Here is an 18,763-nt window from a genome sequence, read left to right on the forward strand (position 1 = left end):
CACACTGAACATAGTTGAGAATAACTCAGTTGAGTATTCTCCTACATGAGAGTAATACATTCTAATTTTTTAGAGTTTGCAGCTCGGAGTAATAGCAATTGAGCTCTCTGGCTTACATTTATTGCATGTAGGAAGGTGCTTGTACTGATTTGAAAAGAGCACTAAGTGAAAGTTATAGCACTTTCATTAAAGCATGTCATGGCTATTGTCCAAAAGGACCTGAGAGCTGCTCTTATCTCTAATTAAAATATAAAATTTGATCCTCTGTATCTGTCAATTTAGAAAACATACGACTTCTGAAGCATCAAAGGATACCGCAAGTAAAAAATGCATTAGAGCTCAGAACAGCAACAACTGCCAGAGAGACGTCCTGCAGTTCATCATCTCAGAGTTAATATGTTGTCATTCCCGCAGGAGCATACAGCGAGCATACTTGCAAAAAATAAACCAGGCAAAAAATACTTCAGGAAACAAATGACAGTTGACAACATACTTTTCTTTTATATGTATATATGAAAGAGACCAAGAGAGATGGAAAGACGCAAGAGGAGAGTTAACATCCTAAGTAAAAGATGGAGAGTGCATATATTTTGCTTAACATTCATGATAGTTTTTCCTAGAAGGCGGGCTCTTATACAACTGATTTGTGGAGTTCTGCCAAGGACTAATGAGGCGAAAACCTTCACCCACTGGGATACTGATCTTTTTAGGTTAAAAAGAAATAGAAAACTGAAAAGTGGTCAAACAACCTGCTCCTCCAGTCGGTCTTCAGCAACATCTCCACTGCAGGACCCATCAGGGTGGACTTTGCCATAATAAGTAACAATTTTATATACAAAGCACCTCATGTGTCTACGGAGTATTAGGCTATATCTTCAATTACTGGTAATTATTTTATGTAAAAACATATTTCATAAGATTGTAATTTTGTGAAAGAGTCTTGCATAATGGTGCAACTATTTGAACCTGAAAGTGCCGTTATGTTCCATAAAAGTACAATGGAACTGCTACAAAAGCGATCTGGCCTACCAGCATGAAGTGGGCCTCACTCTCCAGGCAAGACCTACAGTCCTCTAAGGTTCAAAACGACCAAAGGCTATTTATCCCACTACTAAAAGATTCCACTCACTTACAGATCGGTGATTTTACGCAAAATATCAGAAGTCAAATCACACGCCATCACAGATGTGCACGGAAATGTCAAGAGTAACTTCATGATTGCCTGGAGGACTCCCCCTCCACCCAGGAACTGGTTAGAAAGAAGTGTTGCAATATTCACATTTGCTGAGATGATGAAAGAGCGGTGAGGGATGATGGAGTATACGACTTTGGCATTTAGACTGTGATTTAGTGGATTTTGCATGAACAAAGCATTCTGAAATCAGCGCCTGCCACATGGATTGCTGGTGATTCAGAAAATATTTCAGTGAAAAAGATATACACATAGGCCCTTGTTAGCGTTTTGGCAACAGATCATTGCAGTTTTTCTGCCAGACGTGCAAAAGCTGAACTGGCATAACATCATGCTACACACTGTACGTCCTGCACGTATCTTTCAGCTGTGATTGCTCTGGTATAACAAATGGCATCTGAGAACCCATAAATATCAGTAAACAGTTCCAGCTTACTAATAGCTTGTCTGTCTCTTTAATTTGGCGTTTCGTACAAATAATCAAGCTGTTTCTGCTGTTCTGAACAGAGAGTATTTGCTTTTGGGAAAGACAGACAGAAAGACATAAAATAAAATAAAAATAAAAAAGGAAAAAAAAGGACACAATTCAAAAAGAGAAAGATGCCCAACTTGCTTTTTCTAAAACCACTGAATATATGCAGAATTCAGCTCCTGTGCAACAAAATGTACACGTAACTGAGTGATTGAGTGCAACTAGGATAAAACAGATGGCTTGACTTTCTGCTGCTACTTCCAAGCAGGAAACATTAACAGCCACATGTTCTCCACAGGCCACTAGGAGGGTCGGGGCGAGACCTGTGGCAAACCCTCTACTTCAGTACGACATACTTTCATTTTTATCCCTGTCGCTGTTGCAAGCCCAGCAGCGTATATAGGAGAAGTCTAAATCTTCTTCCATCCAGTGCTCAAGCTCATTAAATGTCACAAAACATTTCCAAATGGAGAAAGCGGAAAGGGCAAGGTTCATAATAGGATTTACAGAACAAAACATCCCTTTCACTCACTGTAACTTGGGAGAACACTTACAACAAAATGAAAAAAAAAAAAAACAACAAAAAACCAACCCTAAATAAACAGTGGAAGAAGTTCAGTCATCTGACTGCCCTAAAAGCTCTTAAACAAAACCGATAAAGCTAACCTATTAATCCTCCAGCAGGACTACTGTAGAAATAATAATTTATGCAGCCCCCCTGGTTACTCTGATGTCTTTATCTGTGGAAGTGCAGTGACCCCTAAACGTCTTTGACCTACTAAGTGCTAACAGATCAAACACTCAACAGCTTTTAATATATTTTCAGATTTAAGAGTCCTTCTAATCAGATGCTGACTCTTGATTTCTCCAGAAATGAATATTTCATAATACTCAGCCAAATACTGTTACAGTCAGAAAGTATCAACTATGGATTATATGCAATATATTCTCTGCATACAATTATAATAATTTTGTTTCCAAAATTCTTATCGTTTGGCAAGATCAAGTGATTGGCAGGAATAAGGTCAGGCATGGTAATAATACTTAAGTAATAAATTACTCTGAAAAATATATGGAAATTATTTCCTACGAAATATTTCTTTATACCTGAAAGGTACACTTGATATATTACATTCAGAAGTTTATACTGACAGGAAGTAGGAAGTGAAATGTTGAACTTTTTTGACTCAAATTCTGTGTCTGTATGTTTATCATACTGGCAAGGAAATAATTAATTTTACCACAGCTCCAGAGGTGGCATCATTTTACAAAAATAAACATATTTAATTATAAATTGACCTACTCTATTAAAATAAATAAAAGAATGATTTAGTAGTGCAATCAAACAAAAGCAGAGGGGAAATGAATGTTAAAGATTATCCAATACAAAAAAACTATGACTGTAAAAAAGAGTATTTTCTTAGGTTTTTGTTTTCAATTATCAAAGCAAAAAGTAACAGGATCAATCTACCCAAGGATAATAATCACTTTAAGTTTTATAAAATACTTATTCACATTAATATTCATTTCTGCAAGTTTCCTTTACATGATAACCAATAGTTTATAAGGGTTTCGTAAGGAAGAATAAAGAAAAGATCAAGACAAAGGTTCATTACAAGCCGCTAAAATCTATCCTGAAGAGAAAGACCACCATTCACTGCAGTAAACTATCCTAACCATAACCCAGCAGATCCTCCTTCCTTTGGTTCGCTTCTACTGTCATGGGAAGTACAACGTTATTTCAGGTGTGTCTCTACGTGGCAGAAATTAAACGTTAATAATGTTTAATGACTCATTTTCCAGTTAATCTACTACTCGAATGCAAAAATACTACACTAAGTAAAATCCTTCCAAACATGCACAGTTAATAAATCCACAGTATTCAAAATAGGGATTGAGAAGGCAAACACGATTTGCAATGTGTGCCAGCAAGTAGCTTACCTTCTCATGAACTCAGATTTGATGATTGTTTCATTGGTTTTTCAAGCCAAAAATTGCTTGCACTTTAGCAGTTTGCCAGAGGGAAAACAAAGTCTAGTATCTTACGAAGTGCAACAACTGAAGAACAAGCAAGTGCATATTGGAGTGGAACGATTATACAATGTCACTAAGCTGAGTTAACAAATAACAAATTCTCTTTAAAAGATGCATTACTGCTCACTGATATTTTTACTACGGAAAATACATTACCTTTTGAACAACATTTTATTGAATACCTTTTGTCCAAGCAAATTTTAATAATACCACTTCAAATGGAAAAATAAGCTTGAACTTTGGGGTTCGTTTCCCTTCCACACACACTGGGAGGATTATGAAAAATTCACAACCTGACTTATCCTTATTGTCTCATCTTGATGAAACGAAACTAACTGCCTGCATTCGCTCACAATAGCTGTCTAAAAGGAAAGCTGTTAAAGAAGAAAGCCTTCAACACATGATTTGCCACTACATACCTCACGTTGTGACTTGCATTGAACAGGCTTGCAGGCTTCACTGAACCTCCTTCATCATAAGTGTAGTAATAGGGTCCCAGAAGAAAAGAAACAGATAGCAGCACCCATATTCTCTCTTTCTAATGTATAGAACAAGCACTGCTTGGAAATCAGAAGGGGAACTTGAGTTTTGATCTTTTGCTGAATAATCCTCTCTCTGAAACCTGGATTTATAACTAATAAATATATAACTAACAAAGTTGTCCCAACTAGTATTAGAGGTAGTAGGACTCTACTTTCTATGATGGTAGCGCCTTCTGCGTTTCTGGGATTTATATGGAGTAAGAAAATAGCAGGAAGCACAAATAAGTAACTCCTTTGACACCTATATCTCAACAACAGTTACACATTCACAGTAACTAAATGATTTCATTCAAAGTTACTTTAAGAAAATTAGCAATGTGAAAAGTAGCCCGTAAAGACAATGCTGATTTCCACAGCTATCTACTCAACACTTCACATAGTCTATGTTCAAAATATAAACTTATTTTTAATGGTTAGTGTTTAATTAAAACAGACATTTTTCCAACTAAATGTAGCCAGTCACATGGGAAGATTTTTCTAAGGCAAAAGGGGAACTTTATCGAAACCAGCGGGCAGGTAAGTGCAGCCTTCACTTGTGCATTTGAAAGCATCACTCCAGTAAAGCCCCGATGAAAATAAACGCGAAATACGTCTGAACATTGTTGTTGACTGCTGTGAAGAAGGGAAATTACATATTTCACTGACACTGCAAAAGCAACAATCCTCATACTAACCTAAAGGAAGCCTGCTGCGGTAGGCCTGTCATGGGAAAATCATCATGGCTACTAAGTTCAGGAGCTTTAATTGTTCTCCTCCAGGGCTGCAGGGCTCACTTGGAAGAGCGGCGTGCCACCCGTCCCTGAGGATGACCGCTCCGCCTGCTGAATGGCAGGGAGAGATTGCTGCAGGGCTGCGGCCTGTGGCGCCTCTCACTCAGGGGAGTCGCCATTGCTGTTCGCAGACTTCCAAGACATTTTGGATTTGTATAAATAGAGGCGAAGGAACAAAAGCCAAATGGAGGAAAACAGCACACGAGGAAGTCTTATTAAAAAGCAAATTTCCTAGGCTGTCATTTTATCAACAACGCCCTTAGTTACACACAAAGGACGATCAACAAGATTCGAAACCAGCAGTACATCACATATGACATTATTCTAGTTATTACAGGTATTGAATCAGTTTTAGATTTCCTGGATGAGAGGCAGTAAAAAAATTCACTTCTAGATTGCCTTCTCAGAAGGTACGTACATCAAGAACTACAAATAGATGAAGGAAAAGCATACCAACAGGGGAGAAATCACAATAATTTCAGCAAGCCAAGGACAAAGGGCAGGATGTCAAGCAAGGCAAAAACTAAAATTCATTTGTGCAAAAACTCTCTCTTGCCATATTAAGTAGTGATTAACACTTGGCAGTGTTCACAGGCAGAAACGAGACTGTTTACAGCAAAAAAAAAATGACACTGTCCAGTTCAAAACCAAGGCACACCTGTAACGATCTGGCTAAAAGGAAGTTGTTTTGTTCTGGCTCGTTTGAGATGGGCAGCTGCGGGAGACAAAACTGATGTCTCTTCAAATATTTGAATTCAGAAAATATATTTTTGGACTTGAAAGACCGTACTTTCCAAATCCTGGAAAAAATGGCTTTTCCTCTAGATGAAAGGGGCAAAGCTTAGAACAGAGTAATAGACTTGAAATATTTGGCTTTTCTGTCTAGCAAGCAGATGTTTTCTAAAGTATTGCCAGGGTGTAGAAGACAGTCTGGTGAGTGCTAGCATCACAAGCAAGTGGTTGAACCTGTGGTTTTAGCCAAATATCTTATAGTGAGTCCCAGAAAGTGGTATGGTGGAAATCCAGAGCACAATACAAAAGCCTTCAACTTTTTCTACGTATTAAGTCTCGCCCAATATCCTGTCTGGTTTTATATCCCATTTAAAAGCAGATAAAACAAAGAACACCTATCATTTATACCACCTCTACTCAGCAAAACTTTTGATTCTGCTACCTTAACATCAAGAATGGTATTAAAATAAGATCCATCACAAAAAGATTGTTGACACTGTGTGTGAAGCAACGCCTTTTGCGCAAAAATATAAAATATCACCATCAGTAACTACACAGTAATCACATTTCTTTTGTGTTGTTAATGACTTCCCATGATGTGGATATAACAGAATGCATGCTCAGTGATTATGTGTTAATATTAGTTTCTTCCAAAAATACATTCAGATATTATTGACACAAGCATTTAACCTTTAGGTGACAAAACAGGATCTTTCTCTGTAGTAAATGGTATTACATTAATTCACTGATAACGAAATTTGTATGAACTATGACTCTGAAAAAAGTAAGAACTCTATGATTCTAAGAAAGATAGAAGGTAAGTATTACTTGTATTGGCCTCTAAGTTGAAGTATTTTTGAAATAGTCTTTTAAAAAATTAAATACCATAGAAAACAGAAAACAATTAGAAAAAAAAATCATCTATGACACTAAACAAAATTTATCTTTAGTAAATGAAAATTATTTAACTGTATTAAATGAAACGACAAATGTCTAATTCAACATTTTAGAGATATCTTTAATGAAAGGCCCACGGTACAGATTTGGATAGCTTCAGTGTCCTCTTACCCCAATCTTGCAGCAAACACAATAGAATTAGTCTCTGCTATTTTAGTAAGAAATAAAAATCACATATATTTCAGGATAATTAAGAGTCTGGAAAAGTGATCCAAACTATTATGTGCTGTCTTGCATATAATTTATGTATTTTAAAAATCATACTATAATTTTCTCCCCTGCTGTAAAATAACACGAAATGTTTTCATCTGACACTCAGCATAAGTGAAAACCTTCAGATATGAATCGATACTGTTGAGATTTTCCTCTTCATTTCAGTAGGCGATGACAAGTCAGCCAGAAAGCAATTGCAGTAAGCTGCACACATGCTGGAATTGCAACCAAGTTCAGTTTTATTGTACTTCAGGGCCCGCGGCGTTTACACCATACCATCAATTTTCTCTTATTACAATATCATTATCAAAATTCAAAACACAACACTGATGTTCCTCAGACACGAATGCTACTCAACCTAAATAGTAATACTTTGCGGTAACCTGTATATTTTTATAACAAACCTAAGCAGTAAAAACATAATAAAATCTGAAGGTAACTTCTTTATTCTTCAAAAGACAAAGATATTTCTCTCTTGGATGAGACCAACAAATCCAGAAAGAACAAGCTGAGCCAAATGAAAAACTGGCAAGGAAGCTTAAAGGGCATAAATGTAGCAGAGGTGAAGAATGCTTAGTCTCAATTTGCGAGTGTATGCACAGGTGCATGGGCACACGCATACGCCCACAGAAAAGGTCTTTTCTTTATCAGGCTCGTGCTTTATTCTCCAGGCTCAAACATGGCACCTCGCTAACTAACAGAGTGACAAGCCATCACATCAAGACACGATGTCTCTGGCTTGCCCGACCAAATACTGCATACACTCTGAATTGCCAGAAAATGGTTTCCGCAAGATGAAAGTCTATCTGAAATTGCTAGTTGAAAATTCTATCTCACGCTCAGTGAGCAGACAAAAAATACTGAACATGCTCGAAAATGAGCACATTCAGCTGTATCTTCCCTGCATTATTTTACATAAATATTGGATTTTGGGGTTTGACAGTGCTTATTTGGGTTGGGCTTTTTTGACAAAAAAAAAAAGTCATTAAGTTGAGGCAAGCATGGGAGACATGGAGATAGACAAAACCGACATTTGCTCTAGTTTATAAACTAGAATCCACTATTTGAATGCAAAGCATTATCCAGGAAAGGGAGACATCAGATTCTCATGGGATTATTTCATACCATAGTACCTTCCAAACTTTATCCAATTCCTTGCTAGGCAAGTTTTCGCAGTTCAGTAATGAGAAACAGCCTACCTACTTGGCCCAAGATGAGTGCCAGTCAGGTGCTGAGAGCCCGATGAACAGAGCAACAAGAACCTAAATATTCATATGGCATGAATGCTGATTAGTTGGCAACACACTTTCAGAAGTTATTTTGTCCAACTTAGATAATTAACTACTGATCTAAATGCCCTCTAAGGAATTTCTGAATTCACACATATCCATGTATAGCAGGAGGGCCCTTTAAATACCCCAACCTTCTACCTTAAAGTTCACCTTTGTTTGTAAAGCATTTGTGAAATTCCACAATTACTCTTTCAGAAATGTACTTATCAAAAATGCTCCACTAGTAGGGATAAATACAAACCAACCAACCAACCTAATTACTGGAGCTACAAATTCAAACTAGAATCTAACATCCAAGCTTCATATCATTCATATCATTCATATTCATATCATATTCATATTCATTCATATCGCCGGAGCCGGCCAGCTACCTCATCCACCGTTGGTCCCTCTTCACCTTTCCATTCCATTACTGCCAGGGAGTTGGCATATGACGATGGTGCGCTCCGTACAAACTTCCGCCACATGGGCCTTGTGCATCGCACCTCATCAGGGTCTGTGGGTAAGTCGGCATTGTCCAAGTCATAATAAATCATCTCCCGCACGGCTAATTCTCTCAGGTACTGGATACCTCTTTCCATGGTAGTCCACTTGCTTGGCTGACATACAACATCCTCACTGAAGGGGTACCTCTCCCTCACGCCTAACAGGAGTCGTTTCCAGAGGCTGAGGGCTTGGGTCTTTTTCCCAATCGCCTTGTCAATGCCACCTTCCCTAGACAGGGATCCCAGCTGCCTGGCCTCTCCAAGTGAAAGCAAACTGTGGCCTGCACTCTGCTGCCAAAGGGATTGAGAAGAATGCATTCGCTATATCAATCGTGGCATACCACTTGGCTGCCTTGGACTCCAGTTCGTACTGGAGTTCTAGCATGTCCGGCACGGCAGCACTCAGCGGTGGCGTGACTTCATTCAGACCACGATTCTTCACTTTGCATACCCTAGTCAAAGTTTTAGAATTTTTTTTTCCCCTTCAGTGATAACTCTACTGTCCACAAAATCTTGCCCTTGTGATGCTGGAATAGCAACCTTGATATCAGTGAAGTTACCCGATTAAACTTCATGTTAATCTAGCTGGCCAAAAAACAACACAACTCTGACATACCAGCTCCACAATGTAGAAAGCAGATTTGAAAAGACAAGTCCATTTTTCCGGAAGTGAGGATCCACACAAGCTCTATGACTTACTCAGACTCAAAACTCTGAGAAGTTCATAAAAGCAGTATATAGGAAAAGTTACTTAGGAAAAAAACCCACTGGGTGTAACATTAAAATTTAGGAAGACTTCAAAACATGAATAGGTCTCTCTAACAGATCAACGGAACCTTACTATCTATGAAAGTACTATGCATATTAAAATTATTAGCAGCATGAAATTAGTTATTAATTATGTGGAAGATATAAGTGTACAATCTGTAAATGTAATCTGTATGCATTAAGATATATAAGTAATTACTACAATGATAACACAATTTCTAGCTGTATATTTAATTATCTTATTGTGCAAGTTCTTACTTCCGTTAAACAATCAGTTATTCTAAAAAGGACACAGGAAAACTTTTACAATCCACTTTGTACAAAAAGTCTGTAATTCGGTGTCCTGGTTTGAGGCCAAAACCACGACATTCAGTAGCGAAAATAAGATTTTTTTTTTTTTTTAATTACAACTATTATAAGAAAAAAATTTTGAAAGCTACTTCTTTATATGTTTTCTGTCTTCAATCTTTCATCTTCTTTAGGCTGAATACCTATATTATTCCTATCCCTTAAGGAAAAAAAAAAAGAAAAAAAAGGAAGGAAAAAAACAACAAAGAAGGAGGGAGGGAGAGGAGGAGGGAGGGAGCGAGAAAACAACAGCTAAGCAAAAATTTCAAAGTCTGTAGCCTTTTCACCTGTATGGAAAGGAGAAGGAAAGTTTTGGGTTTGCTTTTCCCCTTCCCCTTCTATTTTGAATGATTGAGCTACAAAGAAAATAACTACATGTGCCTCTACATATTTCATGTTTTATGTATCAACAAGCGTACACCTAGATGTCTAGGTATCCATTTAAGGTTCACAGGTGTCTTCTATTACAGTTAACGCTCACAAATATATCCCACTGATTTTAGCATAAATAGCACTAACAAAAGGCCTGAATCTCACGAAGATTTCTCTTCTTAATTCTCATGGCATAATTCGCCCGGCAATGAGGCATTCAACATCACAATTCTCTCTCCCTTTAAAAAGATACCAGTCAGGAAGTAAGATGCTGCATCAGGCAGCTACTAAACCAGACCACCCTCCTAGCCACCACATTAGATACCGGTCCCTTAGAAGTCGCTACTAAAACATTAAAAGCCAAGTCTGCAAAAAATTGGTTCCAGCAGACAGGAATGGAAACATCTGACTTACTCTTGCTGTGGTGCACGGAACCAAGATTTTTCCTGTCATCTCAGCCGAGTCCATGCTGCGCCGGCAGACAATGGGACTATTCTGAGAACGACCCTATTAAACCGTGCAATTATAGCAAACTGCTGGCTGAAAAACGGATTTGTTTATGCGTAAGTCTAAACATTGTTTATCAATCAGATGGGAAGCGTCCTGCAGATAAATTTCCTCTCTAATTCCATGTACTAGGTTTTTCTCTTTCCAGAAGACTTTCCAAAAGCTCCCGTTAATGTGATCAAAATGTGGCACTTCATTTCTTTTTCTGTCCTTAAACCCTGTTCTGTTTAGTAAAGCAGCTGACAAAGTCAGTTTACAGTACAAGCTTCAGCTCTGGCTTTGCTTTCTTCACATATCCAAGACAAAACCCAAGTAAGTTGCTTTTTCAGCTTGGGTTAAACACATCACTGTGCTACTACAAAAAGCATCAGCTCTGAGACGATGTTTTATTATGTTCCTTTATAAAATTTCAGTAAGGGTTCAATTTCGCTGGTTTGATCTATCAGCTGTCCTTTCCCACCTCTGTGTGTTTCTTTCTGTGTTGCTCTCAAGAAACGAGCTCGCAAGGTTTCAGCACATCAGGTCAAATGCCTTTGTTCATTTAAGGCCTTCCTAAAATAAACAAATTTTTAATGGCATTCAGTCAGGTTAATTCCTAGACATATACTCCACCCTTGTAGTAAGAGAAAAAAGCAGATATTTGAAATCTTATTTAATTTAAGAAATTCAACCTAAGTTAATTCTTACAGTCTCCCTGTAAGATTTGTCTTTTTTAGACTTTCATCTCTACAGGTCAAAGATATTCTGGGAGCTGGGTATCAGCCAGGCACACCATCAGGCACTGTGAACATCTCATTAAATAATCAACAATATAAGCTGTTACTTTTCGGAAATGAACAGTTATTACCCTGGCTGGCTGGTTTTGTACAAGATAGTCTTTAACCTAAAGAGACAAAGCATTAGGATTATAGGCAGAAGAAACTCAGGTCATCTCAGAGAAAGCACTACATCAACACGTATTGTCTCTAGGCCAAGCCGAAGGAGTTGAATCAGAGATAAGGAAAGAGATTTAATAGTTTAATTTTAATTAAACAATTGCATTAAAAATCCCATTATACCTTGGAAAATACTCAATGGAACAGGATTGGTAATAAAAGGACAGATTTTCAAAGCAAGTTCTCTGCTGAGATGCGTTCCCTGCCACTCATCTCTGCTTCCCAAGTTTCAATTTTGACATGTAATTAAACAAGCAAAGGCCCACAGTAAATACAAAATTTGAGTCAACAGCACTTGTGAGGTGAAAAGTGTAAATACAAACACAAGGGAAAACCAGTAAAGAATACTGCAATTAAGCTGTACTTCTTTTCTTTGAGCTGGACAGTCTCGGCACTAAGTGAAGCTATTTATCATTACCCTTGTTTCATACTAGACTATTCTGATAATCAGATAAAGTAATAGCTTCCCTATATTTACCCCAAAGCTTTAGCTGAATTGGTGAAAGGGAGCCCTTAGAAAAACACAAACAAACAAAACACACACACACACAAAAAAACCCAAGCCCCCAAAAACCTGATGCCGGTAAGTCTTTCTGAGAAGGAAAGTTTTTCCACTGAAAGCAGCCAAACAAAACCCAAGTACCAAACCTACTCCTGTCTAAAAGTTACTCATTTTTTTTCCTCTTTATCACAAAAAACGCTTACCTTTTCCTTCTAAAGACAGTAAGGTAATCGTTGCAACTGAACTAGATTTTATAACAGGAACAACTGAGTACAAATTCCCTCACTTCGGAGGGAACAGATAGGAATACTCACATACTTTTTCCGTTTCACTTCTTGTGCATTAACAGAAAGCTTCAGAAGACTCAGCATGACTTGTTTAAGAATAACACCTCAGCTAGAAAATGCTGCAATCAGCAACTAGCTGCAGATGTATTTCAACACGTAAAATACTATGCAGTGGGCATATATGCACACTCACAGACAAAACCATTAAAATTCCCCTCAAAAAAGAAAAAAGTGATTTATAAAGAAGGAGCCTTTTAAACTAAACTCTATAAAATGGTGATTAAAAAGAAAACAGGCAACCATACTAAACTAAGTATACTTAATATTCAGAGATGAACAGGAACAACCAGCTCAAGTTTTACCTGTATATAACAATTTTCTTTGAAGTTTTAATGTCTAGAATATGTGTATGCTGAGTTGTATCCATTTTAGTAAATCCTCTCCTATCAGAGAACCTATTAACGTTACCTATTAACTTAGTTAATCGATTAACTAAGACTCGGGTGCATCTGCAGTACAGTAGGATATAATTGTGAAAAATCCATGTTAAATTAAAAGTTTGGTAAGAAAGAATAAGTAACTATTTTGATTAATGGATCGTTTTCTTTTTACAAACACACAGAAAATGAAAAGCACCTGGAATCTGCAGGATGACTCTGTACATAAGACATTCTTAGTACAAGTTCCATCAATGCAAAAAGAATTTATCTTGCACTTTATTTGACAGAGGTGGCTAAACTTTCTGACTGAGGTGACCAGGTTACTCAAACAGTTATCCAGACTTCCATTAGCATGAAACAAAAGAAATGCCTGGCCCCTGAAATCTCTTTGTTTTTTTAAAGGATGGACACCAAAGACTGATGGGTCATATATAGTAGATTAGTACACAGAAAGCAGAAACAAATGCTTCAACTATTATCTCGAGTGCATACAGAAAGAAATTGCTGAATTTATTTAGCTGACAACATGCATCATAAATATTTGAGTGTTACTCAACAAAACAGGCGTGTAAGGACTATGACAGTACCACAGACATTCCTCTTTTTTCATGATGAAATGTCTATTTTAAAAAAATTATAAAATAACTTGGGTATTTGGTGTCCTTGATGCACAACTCAAAGATTTTAAAGTATGCTACTACTAGACAAAGAAAAAAAATATCATCCTTGTCAAAAGCAGCAGAATACGGAAAAAAAAAAAACAGCTTTAAGCTCCATGGAAGAAATTCAAAAGTGAATAAAAGCAGAGATTTACAATGGAATTTGAGTTGCAACTTTAACTATAGCTTTCACAGTCAGGGACATGGACAGTCATAGACATTACCCACTCACAGAAGAGATAAAAGGGAAAAAAGTATGTTTAGTACATCACAGCTGACTTCCATTACCTGTAATTATCCATGTTCAGACCACACTAGGAACAAAGATACACATGGAACAATAGTTAACTGCATGCTATAAGGCAACAGTGTAGTACGCTTTCCAGTACATGACGTTCACTAGCAGTGAAAAACACCAAGCATCCTACTTGCAGGATACAAGGTTTTGCTTTCCATTATCATGTTTTAATTAAATGCAAGTTAAATCGGGTATTTTTTTTTTAATCTACTTTTGAAATATGTTCCTTGTTAAATTTTATTCAAAGATGTATCCTTACAGTCACATACTTCATAACAACAAAAGGTAAGTGCAGATGTTCTGAATTAATGAGGCTAGTCCTTAGTTCCAATACAAACTATATAAACTGTCTAAATTATATAAACTAATATATTTATTGAGTTCTGTATTAGAAAGCTACAGTTTTGTTTTCAGTACTCCAACAGAGAAGCTGCTTCAAAAACTCATATCTCTTTAAATTAAACCCCCTTTCAAAATTTCTAGTCGGGTTTTATTGAAGATCATTTTCTATTCATTTGTTCTTAGGTGAAATCTGGTCTTTTAACAGTAAGGTAATACCTTCCTCTTCTACACCATTCATACAGTACAGATTTTTTAGCTCTCAATTTCACTAAGCCAAGTAAAGCTTCTCTTACAGTCTCTTCTTTGAACCCTGACTCATCATTCTTCCAGTCATCCTTGTAGCTCTCCTTAGCATTGCTTCTACTCTCATTTCATGTCTCTGGAACATGTGAGATAAAAGTTGTATACCGTATTTCAGATTAGGTCTCACCTAGTCTTTCTACAATGGCACAAATGCTTTCTTACCTACTTAACAATAATATTTTAAAGCTTAATCTCACCAGATGATCTGATACCTTCATAAACCTCATTTTCAGTCACTTTTGTTTCATAAGATCATTGCTTATACTTGACAATTCAGTTCTTCACCTTAAATGCAGGACTTTCTGTCAATCATTCTAGTACAGGGCTACGAGCTTCAGCCGATACTGAATTTAAAATTATTTTATCCTCTTTGCTGGGTGAAGTCCTAATACTAATATCTGTAAAACTCATGCTATCACACAAGACCAAAGGTAACAATGTTTTAAAGTTAAAATTAGGAAAAAAATGTATTTTAATGACAGACTAACACGTCTTTTCCTTAAAATATACTATCATTAAAAGGGTGAGGGAGTAAAGTGTGATCAAACATTCACCTGTTAAATTAAAAAAACTCCACTACCCCAAACAATTTCCAAAACTGAACACAAATGACCTTACTTTGACCTTCTTTCCCTCCCTCTTTCAAGGCCAGGTTGGATGGGCCTTTGAGCAACCTGGTCTAGTGGAAGGTCTTCCTGCCCATGGCAGGGGGACTGGAACAAAATGAGCTTTAAGGTCCCTTCCAACCCAAATCATTCTATGATTCTCTTCTATACTATTTGATAGTCCCACTACCACATTCACTATTGAAACAAAATCTCAAAGGTAAGGATTATGGAGAATCAGACATTTGCAATGCTGGGTTAATCTCATTTCCCTAACACCAAAATGCAGCATTCTTCATCAGACGCTACCAGTAGGGTAAAAACATATTCAGAGTAGGATGCCGAAAAGCCATCATGCTAAATAAAAAATTTTAAAGTCAGCATGTTCAGCAGAAAGTTCCCTGTCATTAGGTAACAGAAATGCTGAGGAAAACAATCTTAAACCCACCACTAAAGCAGGCACCTTGGATTCTCCATTTGTAAGGGAGATCCTAGCCAGCAACTTACAAAGATGCAAATTCATAATAATGAATCATTACCATTAACCACGGAGTAATTTAAAGACAGACTGGTCTTTTGGGGTTTGCTTCACTCTTGAGAACATAAAACTCACATTTTTCATGCTATCGCTGCTGTAGAGCACAGGAAGATTTGTACGTAACATCACCTCTCTACAAGATAAAATCCCAAGACGTGGTGCTTTTCCATAAAATTCTGACCTACTCAGTAGTTTCAAACTTGGCCTTTCCACTTGCTGAATTATGTCCCAACTTCTGCTGTTGCAACTCGAACACTTTCAATGTCAAGAATACTGAAAGAATTACAGAAATTCTGTGCAGGATAACTATTTCTTCTCACATTTGAAGTCAGTCTTAAAGTTTTTCCACCAGAAACCAAACAACATTTCTGCTGATGCTGTACACTTTTCAAACTCTGCTTTTTAAAACCAGCTTCTTTGTAGCTTTCTTTGCTGCTGCATAAGGTTGAAAACACTTTTCTCTTCTTGCTAGTTTACACAGTATTGAGCAAAAGCCAATATGGTTTCCTTTTTGTGTAGCTTGTTTTATAATTTAGCCATCTAATTTTACTTTGAACTTTTATTTTTCCTGCAATATCCTTCAGTATTGGAGGAAAAAGGATACAGAACTAAGGAAAATATTTAGTCACAGTCCTTTTCTCACTTCGTTTGCCTTCAAAAATTCTTTAAACATTAAATTACTCTTAAACACACTGCATTAAACTATCAGACTCAATTAAAAATATCTTCCCTCTTCTCACTTTCTTCAATTTGAATGTTCTCCTTCCTTTACAAAGGAGAAACGACATGACAAAGAGTGTTATTCTTACATGTCTGATTTATTTTATTCACCTTTTCAAGAGAACTGAGGTAACTGTGACTTTCAGAAGGATTTATTGTTTCGTTTGCACTATTATCTCCCTCTGGAGAGATCAGATTTTGCTGTCTCTCTTCTGCCAAAAGAGAAATAGATGGGCCACCTAAACTGTTAGATCTTATTTCTGGGTTGCCCGTATTCCTTTGTCCATCGACTGAAGCTCTGTCTGCAGTAGTCTGCCTGCACCAGGTCTCCCTCTTTTCCCAGGCTACTGTATAAACATTTCAATACCACTGGGATCACTAAACAATTGCTTGAAAAGTTCATCAGTTTCAAGGTTCCTTTCATGCTTAGATCCATCCCTGATAGTTCATTCTTTAGATTAAAAATCAGACACCTAAATAGCGGAAGGCATGCCAATGAGCTTCTGCATCAGCAAAATCTGATCTCTAACACAGTGAAGAGATCTTCCTCTTGCCCAGTGTGACTACATCCCAAATGAATTAATTCACCTTTGTGCAATGCACCTGGCAAACAAAACAAGCATTTGTCCCCCCACGAGTGATTCTACAACTGTGGTATAGTCCCGTGTTTTTTCCTGTGGCAAAACTTTTTCTACGTTGTCACTTATGCTGCTTGAAAATACTTGTCCATCTCCTGAGTTAAGAAAATCTTAGCAGTTCCGTTCATCAACTAACTATACCAAGAACTCCTTTTTAACAAAATAGTTTCCCCTGGAATATTTTTAGTACTGGTATATTACACTAGAATAATATTCTGGAGGGATATTGAATGGTCCTACTGTGAAAGAGAGTGCGACATTACATACCTGCTTGAGTTGGTACTCGGTATTGGCATGCATTGTCATTTAGTATCGGCCTAAGGAGAACACTTGCATCTGTGTTTTAATACGTACTGCCCCAAATTTCTGTTTGTAAGTCCATCTGGTATCTGATTCATCTTTTCATTCTTTCACCTTCCTTCTTGGCAGACAGAAGGAACAGAGCATGGGACGTGTCCCGTCTCCCACTCCAGCATGCCCTTGCCGTGGCAGGAATACAGTCGATCTATCACTGTGGGCATGCTTTATATGCAACATGTAACTGTGAAAGGGCACCATGAGATAATCACTCTGTTTTCTTAACATGGAGAACTAGGAGAGTAATGAAGCTGGGCAGGGGCAAACAGCAAAGGCCCTGCTGCCAATATATTCCTGCAGGGCCATTTTTACCGCACAAAAAAAAAATAAAAATTCATTGTTTCTCACATCTTGCCAGATGATCACAATTACAAACCAGAGTTGTTCTTTCAAAATCTTACTTATTTTAGTTATGTGAAAATGCGTTCTTGCTTTTGCTATTGTAATCACTGCAGAAGACTAAAGAAAATAAATTTATAGAAATTATATTAATCTCTCAGAATCCACACCTTTAGTTGACAGAAAAGTGATATGGGGCCATGATAACAGTCTTCAAATATGCAAAGGTTGCTGCAAAGAGAAAGAGAATAATTCTTGGTGTCCCTAGTGAACTGGACAAGGAGTAATGCATTTAAATTACAGCAAGGATAATTCAGGTTAGATATTAGGGAATGAGATAATGAAACAGTAGAATAGATTACACTCGGGAAATAGTGGAGTCTCCAATGTTGCAGATCTTTAAAAATGGATTAGACAGACATTTACCAGGATTGATACTGGAGGCTGACTCAAGAGAACTGCTCTGCGATTCTTCTTGAATGGTAGTGGAGAATGTCTCCTGTTGTCACTTTCTCTTAGGCTTACCCTTCAACTAGCTGAAAAATATGGCACTGATATATACACTCACAATGAACATTTAGCTTTCAAACACTGTCCATTCTCATTTCCAAGATAACTTGAAGGACAAGTTTTGTGCAAGGCTTGCTGCCTACAGTACAAGAGAAAAACTGTGGTAGCATGCAGCAAGCTAACAAAAGACAAGCAATGCCAACAGTTATCAAAAGACAATTACAACTATATAGTCCCGATAGCCACGTGTTAAATATCTGTGTTAAACAAGGTGTTCCACACCTCTGCTTCAGGGGCACATAAACCACCAACACTTTCTTAGGCATTTTAGAAAAATATATGGAATGACAGAGTTAGCTTCCTTCAACTTCCTGTACTTTTCTTTTTTACCTGTGACACTAAACAAATCAAAGTAAATACAAAATGTCCTAATAAACTTCCCGTACGGAGAGTACAGAGTCACTTCTTAAAAGAATTGATAGTTCTTAACACAAAACAAACATTAGCCTTTTCCTTCTCGTACTGGAGAGCCAGTAACTTGGAAACAAAATCCAATATTCTCAAATGTGGGACAGCTCACATATCAAGACTTGAAATAAGAACTTC

General features: G+C 37.2%; 1 protein-coding gene across 6 annotated transcripts in view; it reads right to left on the reverse strand.

Annotated features, from left to right (window-relative positions):
* The window catches only part of ROBO1 (roundabout guidance receptor 1), a 740,954-nt gene that overhangs the window by 191,942 nt on the left and 530,249 nt on the right, over positions 1-18,763 (reverse strand). The window lies entirely within an intron of this gene.

This window comes from Chroicocephalus ridibundus, chromosome 1 (assembly GCF_963924245.1).
Source record: "Chroicocephalus ridibundus chromosome 1, bChrRid1.1, whole genome shotgun sequence".
NCBI classification, from domain to species: domain Eukaryota; kingdom Metazoa; phylum Chordata; class Aves; order Charadriiformes; family Laridae; genus Chroicocephalus; species Chroicocephalus ridibundus.